This window comes from Piliocolobus tephrosceles, chromosome 13, assembly GCF_002776525.5.
Source record: "Piliocolobus tephrosceles isolate RC106 chromosome 13, ASM277652v3, whole genome shotgun sequence".
Taxonomy (NCBI): domain Eukaryota; kingdom Metazoa; phylum Chordata; class Mammalia; order Primates; family Cercopithecidae; genus Piliocolobus; species Piliocolobus tephrosceles.
Genome location: NC_045446.1, coordinates 92,567,788 through 92,576,164, shown reverse-complemented (window position 1 = coordinate 92,576,164; position 8,377 = coordinate 92,567,788).

The window sequence follows — 8,377 nt, the reverse complement described above, 5'->3', positions numbered from 1 at the left end:
TTATGCACATGTACCCTAGAACTTAAAGTATAATTAAAAAAAAAAAAAAAAAAAAAGAAACCAGTGGGGGCTGGGTGTCTCATTTGCATAAGGAGCAAATTTCTGGTCACTCCACCCAGTCCTCCTAGTGCGCATGCAAGCCCTTAGCTTGAGTTACTCCATATTGGCTTTGTTTCCCTTACGCGCATGTGTCAAAGGATGGAATTTTCCATTGCAGATATGTCTGGGCAAGTCTCCTGTGTAGACTTTCTTACCTATGCAGCTGTGGGCATATCTTAGGCAAGGCCCCCTGTGCAAGTTCCCTTATCAGTGCTTGCAGGCTGTTCTTTTGTTTGAAAGACATTAGTGGAGGATCCACCCTGACTGCCTGACTGCTTTCTTCCTCACTCAGTTTGGCAATTTATTATAAAATTAAACCCAGACTTACCATGTGACCCAATGATCCTATTCTAAATGTTTACCCAAGAAGAATGAAAACCTGCCCAAATAAGTATTTGCACTAAATGTTCATGAAAGTTTCATTTATGATAGCTCACATCTAGAAACAACCCAAATATCTATCAATTGACAAATGGACAAACTGGAATGTCCATACTCAGCAACGAAAAGGAAGAAATGACTGACACATGAAACAATATGGATGAATTCCCAAAAGCAATATGGAAAGTGAATGAAACCAGACACAAAAGACTTCATGATATATGATTCCATTTATATGAAAAATTAGAGACAAAACTGTTGTAACAGAAAGCAGGTCACTGATTGCCAGAGGTGGGAAGTGGCAGGAGGGATTGACTACAAAGGATCATGAGTAAACTTTCTGGGGTGATAGAAATGTTCTGTATCATGATTAGTGCAGTGGTGACACTATTGTATGTATATTAAGGCTGTGCAAATAAAATTAGTGAATTGTATATGTTAACTCTACTTCAATAAAGTGGATTTTTAAAAGTAGTGTGACTTACTACTTAACATGTAGTAGATTCTCAAATGTTGGTCAAGCTTGTTTTCTTTCCTTGTACCTATTCTTGTTCTGTAGCACAAATACCTGTGATATTACACTTAGGAGAGCACCAGAAATTGCACTCATGTTTGCTTATGGGCAGTTACTTTTTCCGGGATATATATTCTTAAAAATTGACTTGTAGGAGAGGACAAGATACAACTATAAAAATAATCCTATTTCAAATTCAGTGGAAAATCTAAAAACACAGTTTTCAAAGCATATGTTGAATATTAGAATTATATTAATGATTTATAACTCAAAAGTAAGGTGATATTACTCATCCTTTGAGATTTAAATAAACTTGACTTCCAAAATCATATGGGGATTCTAATGCTCCCCATCAAATAATTAGGGGGGAAAATCTTATTAACATCCTTTGGCAAACCCACCTCCAAAATCATCTCCCCACAGTGACCTCCCCACAGATCCCAATCTTCTGCTGTTCTGTCTGACCCCTCCCTTCTCTGACCTCTGTGAGGAACCCAAGTTCCTGTTTCTTTATCTTTCTTTTTAAATGTAAACTAGTTATGTAAACGTGTTTATTGTCTCCTTTAAACGTATCATTACAGCCTCCCATTCCTTGGAAAAACAGTTTATCAAGATATCTTTTATCCTTGGAGGCTGGGTAAGAGTATGAGCTTTCAACCCAGATTAGTTAGGCTCATTGAGCACTTCCTCTACTTATTCGCTATGGAACCTGGGGCAAGTTCTTTCTCTGTGCCACAGTTTCTCTATTTGTTAAATGAGAATGCTAACAGATCCAAGCTCATAGCCTGAACAATTGGCAACTGGTCACATGTGGCACTTACAATAAGTACTTGATGTAGTTAATGTGCGGTAAATGTGAGCCATCATTATTATAATTATATATGTTATGCAATTTATTCTTAAGTAAAAACAATTGGAAAAACTAGAAATTAAGCTCAGAGTTTCTCAAAACTGAAATAAAATATGGGTCAATTCTCTCTGTCCTATGTCATACACTTACAGAAACAGATTAGCTGGAACAACAAACATAATTGACACTTGCCTTGTTCCTTCTGATTTTCTCAAGGTCCTGCGATTAGGTCTCAAAAGAAAGAAACAGTTTTGAAAACAAGCATGAACAAGACAGTGCTAGCAGTAGATATTCATTTTGGAAATTTGAAAAGTATCATACACTTACAGAAACAGATTAGCTGGAACAACAAACATAACTGACACTTGCCTTGTCCCTTCTGGTTTTCTCCAGGGCCTGCTGATTAGGTCTCAAGAGAAAGAAATAGTTTTAAAAACAAGCATGAACAAGATAGTGCTAGCAATAGATATTCATTTTGGAAATTTGAAAAGCTGAGGTGGAAAAGAAATGAATTCACCCAGAAAGAATGTATTTGAATTTCTTCTTGCCTGAGGACAAAGAGAGAAACTCATTACAGTCTTCGTATTATTTATCATGGGTAGATTCTCCTAAAGAAAAAGGAATTAAAATGTGGGATTTGGTGACCTGAAAATATGTCATGGGCTTTACCTGAAATGAATCATTTTTCCCAGAAAATAACAAGATTTTTGTTGTTGTTGTTGTTGTTGTTCTTGAAGTTATTTGAAACACATGACATATTTTCAAGTTGAAATTCAGTGCTTTGTTTGTGTTTGAGTATAAAGAATCTCAAAGAGGAAGCTCAGTAGCCAAAACATATCTTTAACATGCTTAAATTGGTCACCAAATCCTACATTGTAATTCCTTTTTCTTTTAAATTTAAAAAAGAGAGCTTTATTTCTCATAATGGATTGCAGTTTTCAGGGTGGCTGTTCTGACAGGCTGGGAGGTGTAGCCTCCAGCCAGAAGCTGGAAACAGGCACTTTCTTAAATTTTAAGTCTATATTCACTCACCACCCAGAAATCTATCCAAAGTCATACAGGAAATCAAAATCCAACTTTATCAATACAAATCAGTCCTAATTTGATCTCTAGAAGTTATCGAGAAAACGTGAACAAGATAATCAACAATGAATTTAAGACTTTTTTAAAGTGAAAAGTTTCCGAAACAGAGAAATATGTTCTGTTTGACTACAAACACAGAAATGCTTGTAGTATTTATCGCTTAATTGACCAATATGGTTTGGCTGTGTCCCCACCCAAACCTCATCTTGAATTGTAATCAGCATCATAAGGCCCACATGTCGATGGAGGGACTTGGTGGGAGGTGACTGGATCATGCGGGCACTTTTCCCCATGCTATTCTCACGATAGTGAGTTCTTACAAGGTCTGATGGTTTTATAAGTGGTGGTTTCCCCTCCTCTTCCTCTCTCCTGCCACCTTATAAAGACGGTGCCTGCTTTCCATTCCTCCATGATTGTAAGTTTCCTGAGGCCTCCCCAGCCCTGCAGAACTGTGAGTGAATTAAACCTTCTTTGTTTATAAATTACCCAGTCTTGGGTGGTATCTTTATAGCAGTGTGAAAATGGACTAATACAATCATAAAGCAACATTTGGTTTTAATCTTTCAGTTTTTCTGGATTATAGTGTCCAATTTTATTAGCAATAAATAGTGAAAACATTTATTTTCAAGGTTATTTGATTTTTTTTCATTTTTTTGGATGAATTGAGTTCAGAATTTGGATTTTCTGAACTATTTTTAGGAACTTAGAAACAAAAAGAATAAAGTAGGAAGCGTTTCAGCTGCACAAATGTATAAAAATGAAATGAAGAATAGCTGAGTCTAAAACCCCTCAGGAAATAAGATAGCAGGGTTTCAAAGAATTCACATATAAAAATGCATCATAAAATACAAGGTTCTTAAAATGAATGTGATCTCAGAAGTCTTGGTGGGTTAAAAAAATATATATCTCAAGATGGATTTCAGTTAAGATGTCAACCCTGTCATATTTCACATAAGACCTGCTTTTGTAGTAAATTGTTAGTCTCATTCATTCAATAGATATTTATTCAATGTCTGCTGTAAGTCTGACTCACTGTTGAGGCATATTTGTTTATCCAAAGAGTATCTATTGATTGCCTACTATGTTTTAGGCACTGTTATAGGAGCGATGGACATAGTGAACAAAATAGCAAAGCCCAAGCCTTTGTGGATCTTACATTCTAGTCAAGGTAGAGAAATCAAAAATAAACAAAAAATTATAAATATGTCAAGGAAGATAAATGCTCTGAAGGAAAATCGAGCAGACTGTGCCAGTGCTGGGCCTGTTTGCCTCAGATTCATTCCTTGCCCTTCCAGGGCTGGGAAGAGGGTGGTGGGTGCTGGCTCCTGAGGTAGAGTGCAAGCCTCAGCATCAGTTCCTTCATCCAGAGGGAAGCTGAAGGGAGACAGGAGGACAGGAGGAGGGAGGCACCAGGGCAGGAGGAAGGGAGATGCTAGATGTAGCTCTGTCTCCCTCTCTTGGCAGCATCTGTAGTGGGGCTGCATCTCTTCAGTGCTACAGCTTCCACCACAACCACTGTGGCCAGGTTATATGGATGCCTTTGTCCTTCCCTCCTAGGGGATTGTAGGCATGAGCCACTCTGCCTGGCTCTAGAAAGATTTAAGCAGAAACAATATTATTTGACTTGTATTTCAGAAAAATCACTCTGACTGCTCTGAGGACAGTAAACCATAGGAGCAAAAAAGTAGGAACTGGAGATCTGTTAGGAGGCTACTGTAACAATCCAGACAGCAGATGACGGTGGTAGCAAGTAAGAAATAGTCTGAGGTTATATTCTGAAGGTAGAGATGACAAGATTTACTAATAGATTGTATGTGTGATGTGATATCAAGAGAAGAGTCAGATATAACCCAACTTTTTTTTTTCTGAACAAGTAGAAAAATGGAGCGTCCGTTCACTGCAGTGATAAAGCATGGGGAAGGAACAACTTTGAAGAGGAATTCAAGATATCCAATAGGCAGTTGCATAGATAAGTCTAAAGTATAGAGAAGAGTCTAAACATAGCGATATAAATTTGGGAGTTGTCATTATGTAGAAATACAGAATTGGATTAGGTCATTTAGGTGGTGACCCAGATAGAGACGAGAAAATTGAGAACTGACCCCCAATGATTAATTAACAGATTAAAGATCAATTTTGTTGTACATTTTCCTAATCCCCACAGCAACTCCATTTATGCATATGGGCATATTCTTCCTGTTGGGTGTCCATTCTCCATGCTGTGTGTCACTGAGCTCACTATTTCACTCTGCATGACTTACCAGGACTCTTAATCCTTCTAGTAGATTTTCCAAACCAGAGCATGGGCATATCTTGCAGGATGAGGGATGGAGGGGTGGGAAGGAATTAGCCCCTAACTTTTCATATGTTAAATAAGTAGAGGCCAGGCATAGCAGCTCATGCTTACAATCCCAGCACTTTGGTAGGCCAAGGCGGGTGGGTCACATGAGGCCAGGAGTTTGAGACCAGCCTGGCCAACATGGTGAAACCCTGTCTCTACCAAAAATACAAAAAAATAGCTGGACATGGTGGTGGGCGCCTGTAATCCCAGCTACTTGGAAGGCTGAGGCATGAGAATTGCTTGAACCCGGGAGGTAGAGGTTGCAGTGAGCCGAGATGGTGCCATTGCACTCCAGCCTGGGTGACAGAGCAAGACCCTGTCTCAATAAAAAAATTTTTTAAAAAGTAGAACATTCAAAAGCATATGAAATCATTCATGACATTAATGTAGGTCATGGTTGTATTTAGAAAATATACAAAAAGATTATACATTTTTTGTTAATGTAGAAATATTTACAAAATGAACAAACTTTGATCCTGCCATCTTGAGAAAGATCTGTTGTATACAATGTAGGAGAATGCTGCCTTACCTTCTTCTAAATGGTCTTTGAGCTGAGTTTCTTGGGGGCCTTGTGGGCTACTGAGACTTTATTTTAATGGGTATTATAAACATTACTGACATTTTTTCTTTTTTCTGTAGGAATAGGACTTGTTTTAAGAAACAACAAAAAGAATCGATTCAAAACTTTTATATTAGAGAAAGTATTTCTTCCAAAAACTCACTTGACCATTTTCCACCTCACTCATTGCATTCAAATTAGGAAAACATCCTACTTTGCAGACTTCACCCCTGGTGACAAGAACAACGTATTTCAGAGTGGCATGCCTCCTCTGCGACAAACACTCAAGTGAAAAATGAGTTTGTTTATTGTTAAGTCCTTCTCTTTACCGTGAAAGACAGTTTATCTTCAAGCTAGTTCTATAAATAATCATCATAATAATAACTATTTACTAAACACAGCATGCTATAGTTACTTTGTGCTATCTCATTTATGCTAATGACAATTCTATTAGGTGTGGGCATTGTTGCCATTTAACAAATGGAGAAATGATGCTTACAGATTATTTGTTGCCCAAGGTCACACGATAAATGTTATAATTCAAATTCTGTCTTATATTTTTATATTTTCATCTTCTCATGGAATGTGAATGTTTTGATACTCTATCATGCCCCATACTCACCGCCAAAACTCAAAATTAAACAAAACAAAAAGCCTTTCTACACATTTGTCTGCTCACCTATAAGAACCTGATTCTCCTGTTCATCCCCAAACTTGCAGCAGCACCCAGCAGGCTCAACTGCAATGTGCTTCCTGGTTCTTCTGCAACATGTTTTACCTAAGTTCTAATTTCATGGTTACTGTGGTTTATTTTCTCAATAAAGAAAGAAGAAGGAACACAGTTTATTCCCCATTAAGCAATCCAACAACACACCAAATGACACCCAATGGTAACACAGGTTATGCTGGACCTCATGTTGCCTGCATCAGTTTGTGAAGACAGTCCTACAGAATGCAGCTGTCAGAGACTCTGGGGAACTCCACCCTCTTGGCCTGGGATTCCCTTATTTCACAGTAATAAAAATGACTAAAAATGTTGGCTTGCAAGTTATTTTGCATAGAGTTACATAAGTAAAGAATGCCAAAAGTGACAATTTAAAGTTTCTGTTTCACTGGCTGGGTACAGTGCCTCATGCCTGTAATCCTAGCACTTAGGGAGGCCGAGGCAGGCGGATCACTTGAGGCCAGAGTTTGAGACCAGCCTGGCCCACATGACAAACGCCATTTCTAATAAAAATACAAAACTTAGTCTGGTATGGTGGCACGTGTCTGTGGTCTCAGCTACTTGGGAGGCTGAGGCATAAGAATCCCTTGAACTCGGGAGGCAGAGGCTACAGTGAGCCAAGATTACACCATTGTACTCCAGCCTAGGTGACTCCATCTCAAAATGAAGCAAGACTCCATCTCAAAAATGAAAATTTTTAAAAAATGAAAAAGTTCCTATTTCACTAATTGTTTTCAGATCCATGAACTTACTTGGTTCTCAAGATAATCCTTCAAGATAAGAAAAAAAATACCAGGGGTGATAAATTCATTTTATTCATTTATAGAAAAGAAGACTAAGATATACAATTAGCTGAGAAAAAAGATGCAATTCATATTTAGATACCCTGGCTACTGGTCCTGTATTCTTTTCTATATAACAGTCTTTGCCTTTTCAACTTACATTTTTATTGTTGAAGATTATGTGTTTTAATCCTTATGACCCCCTTCTTAAGTGGTGGGAGCAAGTCTTCGGCATCTTGATATTCAGTAAAGTATTTAATACCAACAAGGACTAAAAGAATATATGTGAGATTGAGATTAAAAAATCTCACGGTCATACTTCCATGATCTTGTTCAAGCTTTCATGTCCCCTGCATTTATTCCATGAGACCCAAGCCTAAAGCACCAGTGGTAATTTGGAGAATATTAAAATCCAACCTATTGTCTTACACAATCCAAAGAAGGGAAACATTGAGTAAATTTAAAATTTCACAAAAATGTAACAGCCAGTCACTCCAAAGAATATAGGACACTGGAAGCAGGTCTTCATGGGAGCAGACATTCACACAATCACAGAGCTGCAGCTTCCTCAGGATATCATATATACACAGTCAGTTTGATGAGCCTGAATGCCCAACACAGTTTCCTTTCAGTGTCCCATGGTGGCTGCAGCCCAGTGCTAACTGGCACACAGCTGGCTGGGCCAGTTCTGAAGCTCACCTGGAGGGACTGCCTTCCTCTCCCCTAGGCTGGGCCTTTCTCCTATTGGCTAACCTGGTCCCCAACATTTAGGCAGAGGCCTTGATTGCAGGTGTTGACCCAGGGCTGGGTTGGACTTGAATTTGGACTGCTGGACCCTCCTTTTCTTATTCCATATTTCAGTGCTTCATGGCTTTCTCATCACACTGGTAGTAACTTCCTCTTAGCTTTTTCTCACATTCCCCTGAGGGAATTGAAAGGATCACTGACCGATGACATAGTTTGGATATTTGTCCCCACCCAAATCTCATGTTGAATTGTAATCCCCAGTGCTTGAGGTGGGGCCTGGTGGGAGGTGTTTGGATC